Below are 19,061 nucleotides of genomic sequence, written 5' to 3'. Positions count from 1 at the left end.
CAGACTTGCAGAGTATGACCATGGATAACTCTAGAGGGTCTGTCTGGAAAAATCCCTTTAAAAAAGGAGTGTGCTTAATCAGCTGTGCACACAGAGGAAATAACTAATCTAATAATATATAATCTTATCTAATAACACATTTAACTCAGGGACTGGTGAAGGGCTTGGGGCAAGAACAGCTGGTGCTCAGAGGATGTGCCCTATTTTGTCAGGTAAAACAGAAGAGCTCATGACAGGGTTTGAACAGATGCTCTCACTCTCTCCCTAGTTTATTAAGCACTTCTAGCCACAGGGTCTGAACGGTTGAAATCCATTGAACCTGTCAAAAGCATTGTGTTTGAACAGAAGAATATCTCAGGTGTAACATGCACTGGAATGAGGACTGAAAAACACTGAAGAGAAAATATCGACACTACATTAGAATCCTGCTCAGAGTGGAATCAGAGTGTCGACATATTGGGGTGTTTTAAGATGATGTTGGTTCAGATGATGAAATGTTATTGTACAGTTTGGATACGGAATGTATGACAGAGATGTAAAGTCAGAGACAGTAACTTATCTGTTGCTGCACAGTTTTTGTTGGTCGTCCTGTTTTAAGACGTTTGGTAAAATGTATGGTCAAAGTAAGTGTTAAAATTGTACTGCATCTGACACAATGCACATCGTTATAAGGACACTTCCTTCTACTGAAATATAAAACCATTCAACAGTTCATTTCTTTAATTAATTTGTTTTGTAAATCTTGCTGTTTTTGGTCGTAGGTGACTGCAGACATACGTGTTGCCAGCAGCGTCCATGCCGGAAGTTTGGGTGGTCTTTAAGTGTCCTGATGAGTGGGATCTCGTTAACTTAGTTTCATCTGCTGCACCTGAACCGCACGGGTTATTACTACAGACCATTTTTATATGGTAAATGGTTATTAAAGATATATATAAACAATGCTAATGCTACCATTTAATGCACAATTAAACAACTTTGTTCCAAGTTATAAATTACTTTGACACTTGGTGAACATTTTAATTCGTGAATTTCAGAATAAGCCCTGGACATGCACAAAGAATGGTGTCACTTATTTGAAGCCATTCTACTGTGACACTTCTGTTCCTATGTGCAATAAAATAAATACTTTCACTTTGAAATCTCTAGCTTCTCTTTCATTTTGTGATGTTGAACATGGGTCCATCAGGTCATTGAACACTCTCAAGATTCAGAGTCTTCTTTTGAGGAGTTATCCATGTTGTGTATCAATTTCCTAATAAATACTGAAGTGTAAACAATAAAAAATGAACTTGTCCGGCTACTGTTCATTTACACATTTTCAGCGCTTGGGATTAGTGCACATATTCATGCAGCTAAAGTTTATTCAAATGAACTGTATATACTCCTACATAATGAAGCAAGCACAACATCAAGAAAACGACTCTGTGCTGCTGTGCTTTCAGTCTTTGCCGTTTTGAGAGATGATCTATTCATTGTGGTATCAAGTTCTGTAAAGTTGTTTTAGAAGAGCTAAAACCCAGAACATATATTTCATTATTGTCTATCACTTAAAATAAATCTTTTGTCTGTGCTCCTGACAGCTTTATTTAACTTGCGTTATTTATTAAACGAATGAGGTTTCCTGTGTGTGACAATGGAGAATATATATATATACACACACTCACTTCTTTCTTCATTGACAGTGCAGTTAATGTAATCTTTACTCAACCATTATAATCATTGTAAAAGCATGTACTCTTCCTCCAGAGGTAGGTCATGTCTCCCTGCCTGTGGGATGGTGATACTGCTTTTATTCCTCTGTGAGAGTAAAAATGATGTACAATTACTATAAATACAAAAATATAAACACAGTAAAAGTGAAATTATTTTTACTGCGTGTCTGTGTTGTGAGCGAGTGAAGAACAAAGTGTGTTTCCAGATGTTCTCCTACAGCACACTTCATTTAACACAATGAAATATTAACCTCTAACACTAGGCACTGGATGATAACCTCAAATAACACTGGACTGTCACCAGGAGAGATGTGGAAAGGGTTTAACACACTCACACACACACACACACACAGTATCACACTCACTGGAATAATGGGTCTGGTTTTATTCGAATATTAGGGTTTTTTGAGTCAATAATCTCTTACTACAGAGATAAATAGCTTCTTTAGATCAAATTTCCCCAGGCACCTAAAACGTTTACACAGTTCTGAGCAGGAAGTGAGCATCAAAGATACATAGAATGACAGTAAAAGGTGCAGATTTGAATGCACTTCAGGAAAATGTAGATTTTCGCTCAGAACCATTTTCTTTTGCTTTTCTGTAGATTTTGAAGGGTTTTTGCAGTGATTCCTCAGTGTGTGGCGGATGCTGGTCTTTCAAGGAGGTGAAGCTCAATTCTCATTTCTGGTGTCATGTGCAATACCCAACCTGGCCCTGAGTATTAACTGTTGCCCCTAGTGACGGCCTCATTACACACACCTGTTCTCAATAGCCTCATCAGCTCCACTACTTCCACTTCCCCTCACTCACACACTCTTTGTGAAGCTTTGCCAGTAGTTTCAGCTTCCTAAGCCTTGTCTGAACTGTGTCTTCCTGCTGATTGATCTCTGCCTGCCCCTTGACTCTGGATTTTGGGGTTGGTTTATTGGACTTTTTGCCTTGTTGCTGTGTGTGTGATTCTGGTTGATGACCTTATTACTCTGCTCTACTGAACTGCACTGTGTAACTCCTTGTTTCTGTCAGAATAAAGTCTGCACATGGATCCAGCAAACTCTCCTCAGCTTCATTCCGTCTGTTATTAGGGTTCATGATTGTTCCTTATGGTACAGTATTGTCTTTGTGTTTATTGTTCTATTAAAGGTACAGTGTGGTATGGTACAGTTCAGTTCCCTAACTAAAGGTACAGGAGATGTCCACCTGAGGGGACCACCCCAGTGAGGAGCGTTTATACCCTGAAAGGTACAGTGTGGTGTCTGTATTCCTCTGAGAGTGTGTGATGATTCTGTGGTGGACTCTGGCTGTAGTTCAGACTCAAATCTGAGCTCCTCTGATGATGTCACGCAGCAGGTAAATGATCCATGCTCCTGAATGTTTTGAGCAAAACACAAACTAGCTGCTTGTGAAATCTCCAAATTACGTCAGAGATCATGATTGTTTTTAACCGACTCAAAGCTCGTAAAATTACACCATGGTCTTTTGAAATGGTTTAAAAGATTTTTGGATCAGTGGCAAATGAAAAAGCGAGAGCCAGGCGCTGTGACAAGGCAAAGTGTGCTGATCTGTGAGAAATGGGGCAAGGAACCCAAATAAAACAAAAACACAACGTGAAAATGGTGCCTAACCCCACTGCCAGAGCTCTGCTAGTGGAAAACTGACCAGGTAAAAGCATGTTGAGCTGAGCAGAGTAGAGCTGATGTTAAACAGTGGGAAAACACCATATCACCACCCCCACTGCAGCACTGAATATGACTGAAATGTGCTCTGACCGGTCTCTCTCTCTCTCTCTCTCTCTCTCTGTAAAGAAATGAAAGTTCAGTCGTTCCTAGCTGAGTGTGGACTGAAGAAGAGTGTGTTGGTTCAGTGATGATGTCTCTGAGTTTCTGCTGTTGAAAATGAAATCAGATCAGACTGAACTTTCTCTCTGAAGACGTCCAGACAAAGCTCAGAAAAGGTAGCCGTGTTTTCTCTTTCTCTCACACATCACTCTGATCTCCTCACACCAACGAAGACATTGTGGTTCTGTTTGTATTGTGTGGGTTTTAAACTGGGGGCCAGTGAAATGTGAAATTAGATAATATTGGATTTTCTGACGTCCAGTTTGAAAGTGACTGTAGTGATCTGCTCTGTGTCAGTTTTATTTGGACGTCCAGTCTGTGGTCATGGCTCTGATCCTCTGTTCTGATCCTGAAAGTGTGCAGTGGACACTAAACAGGACTCATTAAACTCATTATACTCTGGAGTAAATCAGTTTAAATCTGTGTTTGTGTTGGTAGTGTGTAATGGACTTTAGATCTCACTAAAGCCGCCGTGCCTGGTCGACCTACTCTGACTGTAGCACTGGTGTCTGCAGCTGTAATCCTGTACACACACTGCATTATTGTTTATGGCTCTCTTCATTTTGTTAAACGTTTTCTTTCTGAAAATAAATAAAGAGATCAGATCATTTGTTACTCAATAATGTCCATGAGACAGAGAGTGTTTTTGGCGGTGCCCACTGTGTCCACTCACACTGCTATGGCAGATTTGAAGGCCAATGGTTGGTGTGAAGTTGCCAAATGTCTCGTAAACTACAGAACTGTATTTGGATGTGTTCTGTATTGACCCCAAACAGGACGCGTTTGTTTTATGTTTCTGAGGTGAGACTGTTAAGACAATGATTTGTTTGAGAAAGAAACACACTGCTGTCCCTCAGACGGAGGATGGGCCGATACTCCATGGCTCCTAAACAGAGACTGAGGAGCCATGGAGGACTGTAAAGGTCCTCATCGTGTGAAAACTGTAATAATGTGTTCAGTAATTAGACCACATTTGTCAAACACAACTAATGGAAAAGACAAACGTTACTGCTGCACTCCATAACTGTGGAACCCTGCTGAGGAAAAAAAAAACACATTACAAACATTGCTCTAGTGTTTCTCCAGAGTTCATTTGTAAAAGGGGTTTAACACTGTGTTGAAACACCATTTGATTTCATGACAGTGTTGAGTCTCTTAGGGCAGTAGTCTGAGAGCATGACAGGTTTATACACAACAGTCTTTACCCACTCCTCCCCAAAACAGCTCTCCAGATCTGTCAGCCCCCTTCAGGTCCCCCACAGATTTTCACCTGGACTCAGCTTAGACTTCCACAGCTTAGACACATGAAGAATACGAGGGAGTGATGTCACATGTCGCACACAGACTGAACTGGACAGAAATTTCTGCAGCCTTCTGGTTCCTTCCTGACAGTTTTCATCTTGTGTTTTCATCAGTTTCAGAGGGATGTTCAGTTCTGCTTGAAATCACTGTTGTCCCATATTTTATTCACTGTGTTTCAGGGTAAATCTAATGTCCTGGAAATGTCTCTGTACCCTTCTACTGACTGATACTTTTCTACAGTGTAGGTTACTTTGATGCTTTGTGAGCTCCTTGTGGATCATGTCTTTTGCTGTAAGATGTAACTATGTAAATATCAGTCCACCTGTAACAGCTGAACTAAACCTGGGGTTAAACAGAGTCACTTTAACTGACAGCAGGTGTGAACTGACTGCTATTGAACATGATTCTGAATGTGATCTCCAGTTACACAACCACATTGATTGGTCCAGTAACACATGACTCCGCCCCCTTTACCTGTAAACAACCTGCAGCTCTTCCTGCTGTGCAGGTGTTATCCAGTTCAAGCCAGATTTTAAAGAGAATTTGAATGTGCAGCAATGGAGTGTGTGTGAGAAAACCATAACCAGAGAAAACACAAAGTTAAACTCTGTACTTTAACTTAATGACCTGATGATGTGTGTGTGAAGATCTGGGTTTTCTGTTGAAGTATATTCTATTGTCCATATTTGCATATGTTTCTGAATGTCTGAGACTCCATATGAGTTCTGACTTCATGGGGGATGAAATAAGTGAGAGGGCCAACTAGAGTTTTTAAACCATCAGTGTCACTGCTGGACTGAGACTAGTCCACAAACCAGAAACATCCAGACAACATTGTCTTGTGTGTGTGTGTGTATTCCCCATATGAATGTAAAGAGACACGTCCCAAAACTGTCAGGAACTAATCTTGGAGAACATGTGTCCACCTTATGGAAGTTTCTCCATCTCAAAGAAACAGAAGTGATCCACAACTGAGTTCCTTGGACACGTCATTAGGGATCAGTGGAGATCTTCCCGGAGCCTGAAGGTACATTACAACTGGAAAAGATCAGCAAACTGCTCCTGGCTCTGGATCAGGGAAGAGTTTCAGAGTTCAGGAGCAGGACCCTTGAAGACAAATACTGCCGCCAATGGTAAAGTCACTAGTGAACATTACTGGTGAATATGAAGGGGTTCAGTCAGTGTAGGAACATGAAGGTCCAGTGTTTACTGTGTGTTCAGGGAAGGTGAACTTGGACAGTGATCTGTCTGAAAGGGCGGATGAGGCCAAATATTACATTCTCCTTAAAAGATGGCAGCTCAGAGTCAGAGGATGCACCATGGGGTGTGTGGGAATCTGAAGACAGGGAAAACAAGGAAGAAGTGTCAGAACAGAAAGTGTCAGACCCAGAAAGTTGTGTTTTGTATAAACCAGTCAGGTATTAACTTCAGAGATGGTGGTCTTATCTGCTTTGAGTGCTCCCTGATAACACGTCGTATCCATGGGATTCCTACAGTTCTCTCACACCTACAGCTCTCAGTAACAGTCAGTCTATTTTACACAGGTGTAACACAGTAAAAAGAATTAGGAGAATCTGACCACTCCCCCCTCTCTCCCTGAACTCCTACCAGAGTCTGTACACACCACTGGGTCTGAATACGTACAGTATCTCTTCCTGTGTTCTCTTACTCAGTCTACTGTCCTGTTCACGCTGTTTAATATCCACAGGACTGAAGCCCAGAGAGCAGATTCTCCAGTGTCCAGCTGTGTGTCTGTAAAGAGTGACCAGATCATGGAGGGCCCTCCTAAAGTCAACACTGGGGGAGGAGAACCCAACTGTGTGTCTATGAAGAGTGACCAGTCCATGGGAAACCCTCTAAATTTCAGTAAACCAGGAGGAGAACCCAGCTGTGTGTCTATGAAGAGTGACCGGTCCATGGAGGATCCTCCTGTTTTCAGCAGTGGAGCTGTCCCCTCTGATCCAGAGTGAGTTACTGTCCTTCAGTGAAACACTGATGAGTGATAAATGAACAGATAAAGAAGGTTAGAACTCCTCTTGCTCTAAGAGCGTGAGAAGACACAGTGGAGAAAGACAGTCCAGAGCTTTGTAGATGTTCAGTCTGTGTTTAACTAAGAATCAGTTAAAGATCTATTAAATGAAACTGAAGTGGACGTGTCGGACAGAGCTGAGGACGTTTTGTCCAGTTCTGATTCTTCTGGAACACTAGGATGAGATCATAAGCACAGGGACTCTTATTCTGTAATAGCTATTGTCCTCAGTTCAGTCCTAAATGAAGATCTGATGAGAACTAAACAGATGAGATTAAGATGAGATTTTCAGAAACAGGAGCGCACATGATCCACTGTGTGAAGATGAACTGATGAAGGAGTGGAATCAGGTGTGTTTCAGCTTTATTGGAATGAAAAGCTGCAGTAACAGCGCCTCTTTGTGGAGAAGATTAGACCCTGCTGATCTGTGCAGCTGAACTCATTAAATATCTAGGATTTCCTACTGAATATGGATCCAGAACAGTCTGAATAATTAGTAATATCTGATGGTGTAATGTATTGATCAGGTTCTCCACATAATTCAGTCTGTGTTCTGATTCTCCACAGAGTCCAGAAGAAGACTCCTGACAGGACCAGGAAGAATATGGAGTCAATATTCAAGGTGTGTTTGTAAAACACTGGAGGTGTGTGTGTGTTCCAGTGTTGTTATTATAGGACAGTAATAAAGGCTACTGTTTATTCACTGTAGCAGTGTTATGATGGAGAGTGATGTAGAGTTTGGTGATGGACAGTGATTCTGGATTTTCTTAGAATAATAAAATATAAATCATTATCACTTCCACCCCTCAGCTCACACTGCACTGTCTGACAGACTCTGTGTTAATTTTTCTATTTTAATCAGGAGCTGGAGCAGAGAGTGATCTCTGTGGTGAAGAATCATCTGAAGAGGTTTATGAAGCTGCTGAGTGAGGATTACCCAGCATGCTCTGAGAGAGAGGAGGAGGAGGAGGAGGATGGTGTTAGAGACGGAGTGATGAATATCACACTGAACGTCCTGAGGAACATGAACCACACACACCTCGCTCACACACTGCAGAGCAGTAAGACTTCAGGGTCCTGTCTTTACTCTTTAGACACTTTAATAGAAACAGATCTAAGGATCATCATGATTGAATATTAATAAAATTAATCACAAATATATTTTCATTGTGTGAATATTTGTTCTGTGAAAATATATTCTCAAATATGAATAAACTACAGCTGAAGGACTTTTAGGTTTAATTTAATCAAAAACTCTTCATGATCACTACATAATATTTCATATGGTCTTCATAGTTTTTCTAAAACTACATTCAAATATTTTTTATGTTTTGTTATTGTGATTGTTCCCTTTTTTTTTAATTTAGAACTGGCTCCTCCTTCTTATCGAAAGCTGAAATCAACCCTGAAGGAAAAGTTCCAGAAAATTAATGAAGGAGTCTCTAATCCTGGAAACTCAGCTCTTCTGAATGAGATCTACACAGATCTGTACATCACAGAGGGAGGGAGTGGAGAGGTCAATACTGAACATGAGGTCAGACAGATTGAGACAGTGTCCAGGAGACCAGCAGCACAGGAGAAACCCATCAAATGCAGCCAGCTCTTTAAAGATAAAGCCATCAGAACTGTGCTGACTAAAGGAGTGGCTGGAATTGGAAAAACAGTCTCTGTGCAGAAGTTCATTCTGGACTGGGCCGAAGGAAAAGAAAACCAGGACGTCCTCTTCATATTTCCACTTCCTTTCAGAGAGCTGAACCTGATGAAGGAGAAAAGGCTCAGTCTGATGGAGCTTCTTCATCAGTTTTTCAGAGACACAAAAGAATTAAAATCAAGAGACTATGATCTCTACAGAGTCCTGTTCATCTTTGACGGTTTGGACGAGTGTCGACTTCCTCTAGATTTCCAGAACAATGAGGGATTGTGGGATGTAACACAGTCAGCCTCAGTGGATGTGCTGCTGACAAACCTCATCAAGGGAAATCTGCTTCCTTCTGCTCTCCTCTGGATCACCTCTCGACCAGCGGCAGCCAATCAGATCCCTCCTGAGTGTGTCGCCCAGGTAACAGAGGTACGAGGGTTCAGTGACCCTCAGAAAGAGGAGTACTTCAGGAAGAGGATCAGTGACCAGAGCCTGGCCAATCAAATCATCTCCCACATCAAGTCCTTCAGAAGCCTCTACATCATGTGCCACATCCCAGTCTTCTGCTGGATCTCAGTCACGGTTCTAGAGAGAGTTTTGGGTGGAGCAGAGGGTGGAGAGACCCCGAAGACTCTGACTCAAATGTTCACACACTTCCTGATCTTTCAGATCAAACACAAGGAACAAAAGTACCAGGGAAAACAGGAGGTTGATCTTCAGAAAACTAGAGAGAGTGTCCTGGCTCTGGGAAAACTGGCGTTCCAACAGCTGCAGAAAGGCAATCTGATCTTCTACGAGGATGACCTCAGAGAGTGTGGCATTGATGTCAGAGAAGTGTCAGTGTACTCAGGAGTCTGTACCCAGATCTTCAGAGAGGAGTCTGGGCTGCACCTGGGGAAGGTGTTCAGCTTTGTCCACCTGAGTGTCCAGGAGTTTCTGGCTGCTTTATACACATTACTCTCCTTCATCAGCAGAGATGGACAACAACAGAGTTCCACTGATCTCTCTGGGATCTTCAGAGCATCCACCATGTCAGAGTTCCTGAATTCTGCAGTGGACAAAGCCTTACAGAGTGAGAATGGACACCTGGACCTTTTCCTCCGGTTCCTTCTTGGTCTTTCACTGGAGTCCAATCAGACTCTCTTACAAGGAATACTGACTCCTCAGACAGGAATCAGATCTCAAGGCAGAGAGGAGACAGTCCAGTACATCAAGGAGAAGATCAGGGAGAATCCCTCTCCAGAGAAAACCATCAATCTGTTCCACTGTCTGAATGAACTGAACGATCACTCTCTAGTGCAGGAAGTCCAGGAATACCTGAACAGAGGAGGTTCTCTCAGTGTAATCTGGTTCTCTCCTGATCAGTGGTCAGCTGTGGCGTTTGTGTTGCTGAATTCAGAAGAAGAACTAGATGTGTTTGACCTGAGAAAATATAATCCATCAGAGGAAGGTGTTCTGAGACTTCTGCCAGTGATCAAAGCGTCCAGAAAAGCTGTGTGAGTTCATCTTTAATAAATGTTTATTATACTTTTAGATTTACTGCTGAATGTTCTCTCATTGTCTAAAATCCTTTCACTGTTTGATTTGTCTTTCTCACCGACCTCTCTCTCATCTGTCCCTCACTACAACTCCCATGTCTCCACGGGTGATCACATGAATGGGGACATCTGTCCTCCACCTGATATGGGAGGGAAATCCTGACAACATTAAAACTGAAGTGAAGACAACAAAATGATACAAATACAAATACGTTTTACTATTTATTTTTCCAAACTTGTGCACAAACATCACGACAAAATTAAAAATGAAATGTTTAGATTCATTAATACAATTAAAAGTGAAATAGTTAATTTTCAGTTAAATTTTTCACTTCAGCAGGTGTTCAGCATGTACAAAATTAAAGTTCAAAAGCTTTGTGGGTCCATGAACATTGGTGATTTTTTATTAGAAAAACAGATGATAAAAATGAAAAAGTGATGGTTATTTCATTGTCATTTCATTCTCCAAATCCATATCATGTAAAAACAAGCAATGTTTATTTTTTTTTACTTTGAAATCACAACATAACAGTGTTTTTCTTTCCTTTCCTTGAGAAACTACTCTCTAATGGTCCTCTCTCGTAGCTCTGCCGCTCACTTCCTGTGACACTGTTTGGAGGAAAATCCTGGGGTCTGAGCTTAAAAAGTAATGTTAAGCAGTCACTTAATTTTTCGAATATATTTTTGCTAAAACATTGGCTGAGATGAGAAAACATATAAAACACACAACAGATGAACACTAGACTCTAAAGACGTAAACCATGAACACTAACAATGACAATGAACTGCAGAACATAGACACTAAGACAGGCTTTAAATAGTGAATATAACTGGGATAATGTGACCCCACTCACAGGTGTGGGGCAAGACTAAAGATAACACAAGTGAAAATAGACACAAGACCAAAACACAGAACGAATAGATCCTGACACCATGTAGTCAGCCTGGTGTTTTGTTTACTGACATTTTGACCTGTTTGTTTCCAACTGTAACTTTGTTTTTCACCTGCTATTTTTGATATTAAACATTCACATCTCAATTAACAGTTAACAGTAACATGAAATCACCTGCTTCTTCCTCCTCCATGTTACAGTGGCTTTATAAAAACAGTTTTCAAATTCAAGTAATTCAAATGAAATTGTAGTCAATGGTCAATGTCCATGTTATTGAATAGTGTTAAAGAGTGAACAGGCTCTACTTAAAACACCACAAGTGCACACACTCACACTCAGGGCTGTGACTAGAATTAAAGTTTTAGTGAGGTTCACACTGCGGGAATGAAAACTCACTTCACTTCACAATGCCAAATGTTTACAACTTCTAATGCTGACTTCTAAACTGTTACCCATCAATACTCCCATAAACTGCTTTGACCCCACTTAGACTATGTATTTTGTTTTACGTTTACCTCTCTTTCTGTCTCTCACTGTGTGTTCATCCTCCTCTCACTTCTCATTACTGATTACTAAAATAAAACCATAAAATACTATTATAATCACAAACACCTTGCATTATATTAGTAATAATATTAGTAATAAACATTTCATGTTCTTATAATGTACTAATATACTCCATAGATTACATCATATCACATTACTTTTAATAATAACGGTTTAAAGCTGGAAGCAATTACGATACAGAAATGTGCAACTTATATAAATAACTGATGCTGTAATCATGTTTAGATAAATTACAAGATATGATACTTACAGTTTTATTTGTGTTGGATTTTATAATAATACACACTGTGTAGCACGATCTGACAAAGTAGCATAACCTGACAGGTATTAGTCTGCTCAGCTAATGGTGCTGCAGTTAGAAAACAGGTTATGAATAGCGGTGCTACACACACATTTTTGACTAAACCTTTGATTCGCCCTCACAAAGTCCTCACGTTCATGTCATAGCAGCAGTGTCATATGTTAGTCTGTAATATGTGCTTAACATACCTCTTAACAAGTACTTAGTAATTGAAAGGTCTTATGAGAGCAGGCTGGCAATTCTACCAACAAACTGAGAGCAGGGTTGCCATGTCCAGCAAAAATATCCACACCAAAGTCTGTTGAAAACCCATGTCTTAGAAATATGGGAAATGGGGAAAACGTAAAAACACAACCTCTGTGTCCTCATAGCTTGTTACAGCCATGCTCACACTGTGCACTACACACACATCAGCAAACACCAATTTATTGATTACCAACACTAGCTTTGTTAGTATAAGGTAATTTTAATGATAAAACATATGTGAGAATGTGGTGATATGATACATATGCTACAGGGGTTACAATTCAACATATTTAAAATGTAATCAGAAATTCTTATCTTAGAAATGAAAAAGATTGCAAGATTCCTAAAAATAAACAAAACAACAAAAAATACATATACAAGTGAACATGTATGTAGTATGTATAGCCTTTGTTGTGGAATCCAAAAATCCAAATAACCCACTCTAGCTTTCACACAGAAACAAACGCAACATTCATCGTGGACATTACCCAGACTGGTAAAGTCCAAATCAGCACATGTGAGAACAGAGCGAGAAATGATTCTCCTGCACAAGTGCTGCTCCATGCTTCATCTCCCGTTGTGAGAAAGTGTCTGATGCAGAAAATCTCCCGTAGTGCTCTCCTTGTGTTAAAGTACTACTCAAGGACATCTCTGGACCTGATACTTAGGAGTTTCTCTAGAAATTCACTGGAGCTCATGCCATACTTGGCCAAGGCCATCAGATAGGTTCACTAATGCTAACGTTAGCAGTGCATTCTGAAGTTACTTGTTTACAGTGAGTTGGGAGAATCTAATGACAGAAAACAATAAAACAGCACACTCTAGCAGTCAGGAGTTTAAACACTGTGAGGAGGAAATATCAGGCTACAACAATTCAGTGAACATTTTCTAGTTTCAAAAGGAAGGGATCTATTCATCACGCCATATCATCACACCACATGCTTGTATTTACTCTGTTTTTACAGACTTGCTGGGTGTAATCTCACCAAGGACTCATGTGACACTCTGGGATCAGCTCTACAGTCAGTAAACTCCTCCCTGAAAGAGCTGGACCTCAGTAACAATGACCTGCAGGATTCAGGATTGGAGCTGCTCTCTGCTGGACTAAAGAGTAAACTGGAGACTCTCAGATAAGTCTTTCTGTAGAGTCAATCCTGAATGAACGAGTAGATTGGAAACTTTAACTCAAGTTACAAACATTATATCAATCCAGTGAGCTTATTCTAAATGAAAAAGGATGCATATGGACAGAATCTTCACACTACATCATCACACTATGTGCTGTACTTACTCTGTTTTTACAGACTTGCTGATTGTTTTTTCACCAAGGACTCCTGTGAAACTCTGGGATCAGTTCTACAGTCAGTAAACTCCTCCCTGAAAGAGCTGGACCTCAGTAACAATGGCCTGCGGGATTCAGGAGTGGAGCTGCTCTCTGTTGGACTGAATAGCTCACTCTGTAAACTGGAGACTCTCAGGTAAGTCTTTCTGTAGAGTCAATCCTGAATGAAAAAATAGATTAGAAACTTTAACTCAAGTTACAAACAATATATCAATCCAGTGGATCTATTCTAAATGAAAAAAAGAAGCATTTGGACAGTATCATCACTCTACACCATCATACTATGTTCTGTTTTTACAGACTTGCTGTCTGTCATCTCACCAAAGACTCCTGTGAAACACTGGGATCAGCGCTACAGTCAGTAAACTCCTCCCTGAAAGAGCTAGACCTCATTAACAATGACCTGCAGGATTCAGGAGTGGAGCTGCTCTCTCCTGGACTGAAGAGTTCACTCTGTAAACTGGAGACACTCAGGTAAATCTTTCTATAGAATCAATCCTAAATGAGCAAGTAGATTAGAAACTTTAATTCATGTTACACACAATATATCAATCCAGTGAACCTATTCTGAATGAAAAAAAGAAGCATTTGGACAGTATCATCACTCTACACCATCATACTATGTTCTGTTTTTACAGACTTGTTGGGTGTAATCTCACCAAAGACTCCTGTGAAACAGTGGGATCAGCGCTACAGTCAGTAAACTCCTCCCTGAAAGAGCTAGACCTCAGTAACAATGACCTGCAGGATTCAGGAGTGGAGCTGCTCTCTGCTGGACTGAAGAGTTCACTCTGTAAACTGGAGACACTCAGGTAAATCTTTCTATAGAATCAATCATAAATGAGCAAGTAGATTAGAAACTTTAATTCATGTTACACACAATATATCAATCCAGTGAACCTATTCTGAATGAAAAAAAGAAGCATTTGGACAGTATCATCACTCTACACCATCATACTATGTTCTGTTTTTACAGACTTGTTGGGTGTAATCTCACCAAAGACTCCTGTGAAACAGTGGGATCAGCGCTACAGTCAGTAAACTCCTCCCTGAAAGAGCTAGACCTCAGTAACAATGACCTGCAGGATTCAGGAGTGGAGCTGCTCTCTGCTGGACTGAAGAGTTCACTCTGTAAACTGGAGACTCTCAGGTAAATCTTTCAAAATATAGGTTTAAGTTTAAGTATTGTTTTCAGAATTTGATTTGCTATGGACTTGTTTAATTTATTAAAGGTAAAAAATTAAATTGGTTTAGAAGTGTTTCTGATTCAGCTTATTAATTTAGCTTGACAAAGCCAAATTACTGTTTGTTGAAATCTTATCTTTTCTTTCATTTTCTTATTATTATTCCATTCGCAAAATGTAAAATGCTACTCCTGCTAGAGTTCTCATGCTACAGCCACAAAACTTCACATAGTCATAGATCCTGTGCCAACTTGGACTTGTGCTTTTTAGAGAGATCCGACATACAGATTCCGAAATACGAGCTTCTAAATTGCCCATAGTAATGCATTGGCAAAATTTAAACCTGCTCTAAGTCGGTCAATTTTGAAGCTATGGCCACAAGATTTCATATGTTCAAACCTGGGCACATCAAGACCCACAACATCTCACACAGCCAAATTCAGGAAAGTTCTTGAACTTTCACCCTCAAGTTTAATATTTTATGTAACTGTTTGGTGTAGTGGGGCGGCACGGTGGCGCAGCAGGTAGTGTCGCAGTCACACAGCTCCAGGGACCTGGAGGTTGTGGGTTCGATTCCTGCTCCGGGTGACTGTCTGTGAGGAGTTGGTGTGTTCTCCCCGTGTCTGCGTGGGTTTCCTCCAGGTGCTCCAGTTTCCTCCCACAGTCCAAAAACACATGTTGGTAGGTGGATTGGCGACGCAAAAGTGTCCGTAGGTGTGTGGGTGAATGTGTGTGTGTGTCTGTGTTGCCCTGTGAAGGACTGGCGCCCCCTCCAGGGTGTGTTCCCGCCTTGCGCCCAATGATTCCAGATATGCTCTGGACCCACCGCGACGCTGAATTGCATAAGCGGTTACAGATAATGAATGAATGTTTGGTGTAGTAATGCCTATGTAATTTCATGTAAGTCTCATTTAACAATATCTTCACTCAGACTCATTGTCCAGATAAAAATGACTTCTACTTTGTCTTGGATCCATTCTGAATGTTTTATAACTATCTCTTGCTGCTCAGTCATTTTAGGGGTGATGTGTAATTTGTAACAGCATTGATTGATTTTAAACAGAGTTTAGTGGTGTATTTGTGTGTACTGTACTACAGCTGTTGTTACTCTGTGTAAACTCCATCTGTTCTTTTCTGCAGATTGTCTGGGTGTATGATCACAGATGAAAGCTGTCCTTTTCTGGCTTCAGCCCTGAAATCAAACCCCTCCCACCTGAGAGAACTGGATTTGAGCTACAATCACCCAGGAGAGTCTGGAGTGAAGCTGCTCTCTGATCTACAGCAGGATGCACACTGTGCACTGGAAAAACTACAGTGAGTTTTACACACACACACTGCTCTGTACAGAGTGACCAGCATGTGGACTGTGGAAATGATAGAGTGGACAGTGAGTGGACACGGTGTGTAACTGTAGAACTACAGGGTGACCGGCGTGTGGACGGTGGAGCTGAGAGAGTGGACAGTGAGTGGACACGGTGTGTAACTGTAGAACTACAGAGTGACCGGCGTGTGGACGGTGGAGCTGTGAGAGTGGACAGTGAGTGGACACGATGTGTAACTGTAGAACTACAGAGTGACTGGCGTGTGGACGGTGGAGCTGAGAGAGAGGACAGTGAGTGGACACAGTGTGTAACTGTAGAACTACAGAGTGACCGGCGTGTGGACGGTGGAGCTGAGAGAGTGGACAGTGAGTGGACACGGTGTGTAACTGTAGAACTACAGAGTGATCGGCATGTGGACGGTGGAGCTGTGAGAGTGGACAGTGAGTGGACACGATGTGTAACTGTAGAACTACAGAGTGACTGGCGTGTGGACGGTGGAGCTGAGAGAGAGGACAGTGAGTGGACACGGTGTGTAACTGTAGAACTACAGAGTGACCGGCGTGTGGACGGTGGAGCTGAGAGAGTGGACAGTGAGTGGACACGGTGTGTAACTGTAGAACTACACAGTGACTGGCGTGTGGACGGTGGAGCTGAGAGAGAGGACAGTGAGTGTAGAAACAAGGAGGTGTTCATAATGTTGTGGCTGATGGGTGAACACACTCCTGTAAGTTTGAGCTGTAAAACCACAGAAGTGCAGCTCCCCACTGCGGTGATGAGGGGGAGGAGCTGAACCCCGCGGGGGGCATCACATGACCCCGCTGTTGGGGGAATGCACTTATGGTCACAGCCCTAGTTTCAGGTTGATGTGGAGTTTAATGAGTTTATAAATGTGTGTGTTTGATCTTTAGAGTCCAACACGGAGGAATCAGCAGAATGAGACCAGGACCGAAGAAATGTAAGATACACACACACTCACACTAGACACACACACACACACACACACTCACACTAGACACACACACACACACACACACAATACACTACACACACACACACACATACTATACGCTAACACACACACACACTATACACACACACAAACTATACACTAACAGGCACACACACAATAAACACACATACACACCCTGTACACACACTATACACACACACACACTATACACATATAGTACACAGACACACTATCACACACACACTACAATGTACACAAACACACAGACACACTATACACTAACACTCACACATACACACACACACTGTGTACACAGACACAGACACACTATACACTAACACACACACACATTGTACACACACACTATACACATACACACACACTATACACACACACACACTATATACACACACACACATAATACACACACACTATCGTACAACACAGACATACTCAATCTAACAAGTGTGTTTGTGTGTGTGTGTGTATATGTATGTGTGTGTACAGATTACTGTGATCTGACTCTGGATCCAAACACAGCACACACTGCTCTCTCTCTGTCTGAGGGAAACAGGAAGGTGGAGCGTGTGAAGGAGTCTCAGTCGTATCCAGATCATCCGGAGAGATTTGATGGTTATGTTCAGGTTCTGAGTGTGGAGAGTTTAACTGGATGCTGTTACTGGGAGGTGGAGTGGAGGGGGGGGAGGGTTTTTATCTCAGTGTCGTACAGAGGAATCAGGAGGAAAGGAGTAGGAGATGAGAGTGGGTTTGTATCCAATAAATTCACCTGGACTCTGGACTGCATTTGGAACAGTGACAGTTACCGTTACAGGGTCAGACACAATAGTCAGATCACTGAGATATACCCCCCCTCTCACTTTAACAGAGTCGGAGTGTATCTGGACTGGGGGTCCGGCACTCTGTCCTTCTACACCATCTCACCTCACACACACACACTCACACACTTACACACACTCACCTCCACATTCATTGAGCCCCTCCATGCTGGGTTTGGGTTTTATTCTGACTCCTCAGTGCATCTGTGTGAGACAGAATAGACACACTCTCTCTCCTACACACACACCAGAGGCGATTGCTCTAAGACTGCAAGGGAAGCTCAGCTTCCCCTAGAATGTCGAAAAATAAGTGATGAAATATATACTGTTGTGTGTACATGTCATTGAATAAATATGCACTACAACGCGCTCAACTTTTGTTCAGAATCAGCTTCTTATCACTGGTAAAGACGCGGCTTCCCTCTCAATCATTCCCGGAGCTTCACATTGATTTAAATTCTGTTTATTCTGTTCAAATATATTTGTGGCATATTTAGTTTTAAAAGTGAGCAGCTGCATGGAGGTCTTTTATTTTGTAAAGTAAATGAAGCTAGGCGACATGCTCATCATTACCACGTGTTAGTGAGCGCACCTCGGAGGTGATCACCGCTGTAGTATTTGCACTAGCTCTCAGTCTTGGTCCTGGTGCCGCTGCCCTCTGCAGATTGTAGTTCTCTCCTCACTCCATAAAGGTTCAGAGAGCTTTGTTCATTAGCTGCATCTGGTGTTGGGCAGCAGAGAAATCTCCAACAACGTGCAGAGCAATGGCCCTTGGCTTGTCATATTCTGTCAGGTTTTAGGAAGTGACATTTGATCTAGTCATGATCAAACATGCAAACATGCTCTCTACAAGCTCTCTGCATTTGACATCTGGAGGAGAATTATTAAAGGGTGAACTGAAGTGTGCAGATTCAATAAGTGAGTTTAATAGCACATTACTATGACATTTTCTTTTGAAAATAAAATGCTCCCATGATTAACAAATGCTATTTATTATTTAGTTGGCCGTTATTATTTATTTTATTTTCTTATTTATTTGGCCATTGTTGAATAATGGAGTTTACAGAAAACAATGTATTTCTCATGAATAAAACAAAACATTTCCATTTGGTTTGTACAATATATTATAACACTGGTGGACATGTATTTTATTTGATGTGTTTCCGTTTCCAATGTAAATAACTCTAGTTCACTGACCGATAATAAGCCGTCCTCGTTTGTGTCCCCTGCCGCACCAGTTAAGGTTTTTTGCCAGGTTTTGGGTGAAGACCTTGCTGGCTGTCCTCCATATTGTTTTTTCATGTTATGGCCTCCACTCAATGACGGCAAGTTCATCTGAAATAAT

General features: G+C 41.4%; 1 protein-coding gene and 1 pseudogene across 1 annotated transcript in view; both read left to right on the top strand.

Moving 5' to 3' along the window:
• The window catches only part of LOC136694219 (zinc finger protein 850-like), a 517,486-nt gene that overhangs the window by 371,886 nt on the left and 126,539 nt on the right, over positions 1-19,061 (top strand). The window lies entirely within an intron of this gene.
• LOC136694266 (NACHT, LRR and PYD domains-containing protein 12-like) lies at positions 3,537-18,776 on the top strand (annotated as a pseudogene).

The sequence above is a fragment of the Hoplias malabaricus genome, chromosome 4, assembly GCF_029633855.1.
Source record: "Hoplias malabaricus isolate fHopMal1 chromosome 4, fHopMal1.hap1, whole genome shotgun sequence".
Lineage (NCBI taxonomy): Eukaryota > Metazoa > Chordata > Actinopteri > Characiformes > Erythrinidae > Hoplias > Hoplias malabaricus.
The sequence above is the reverse complement of the archived record's forward strand: the minus strand, read 5'-3'. Positions and strand labels throughout refer to the sequence as shown.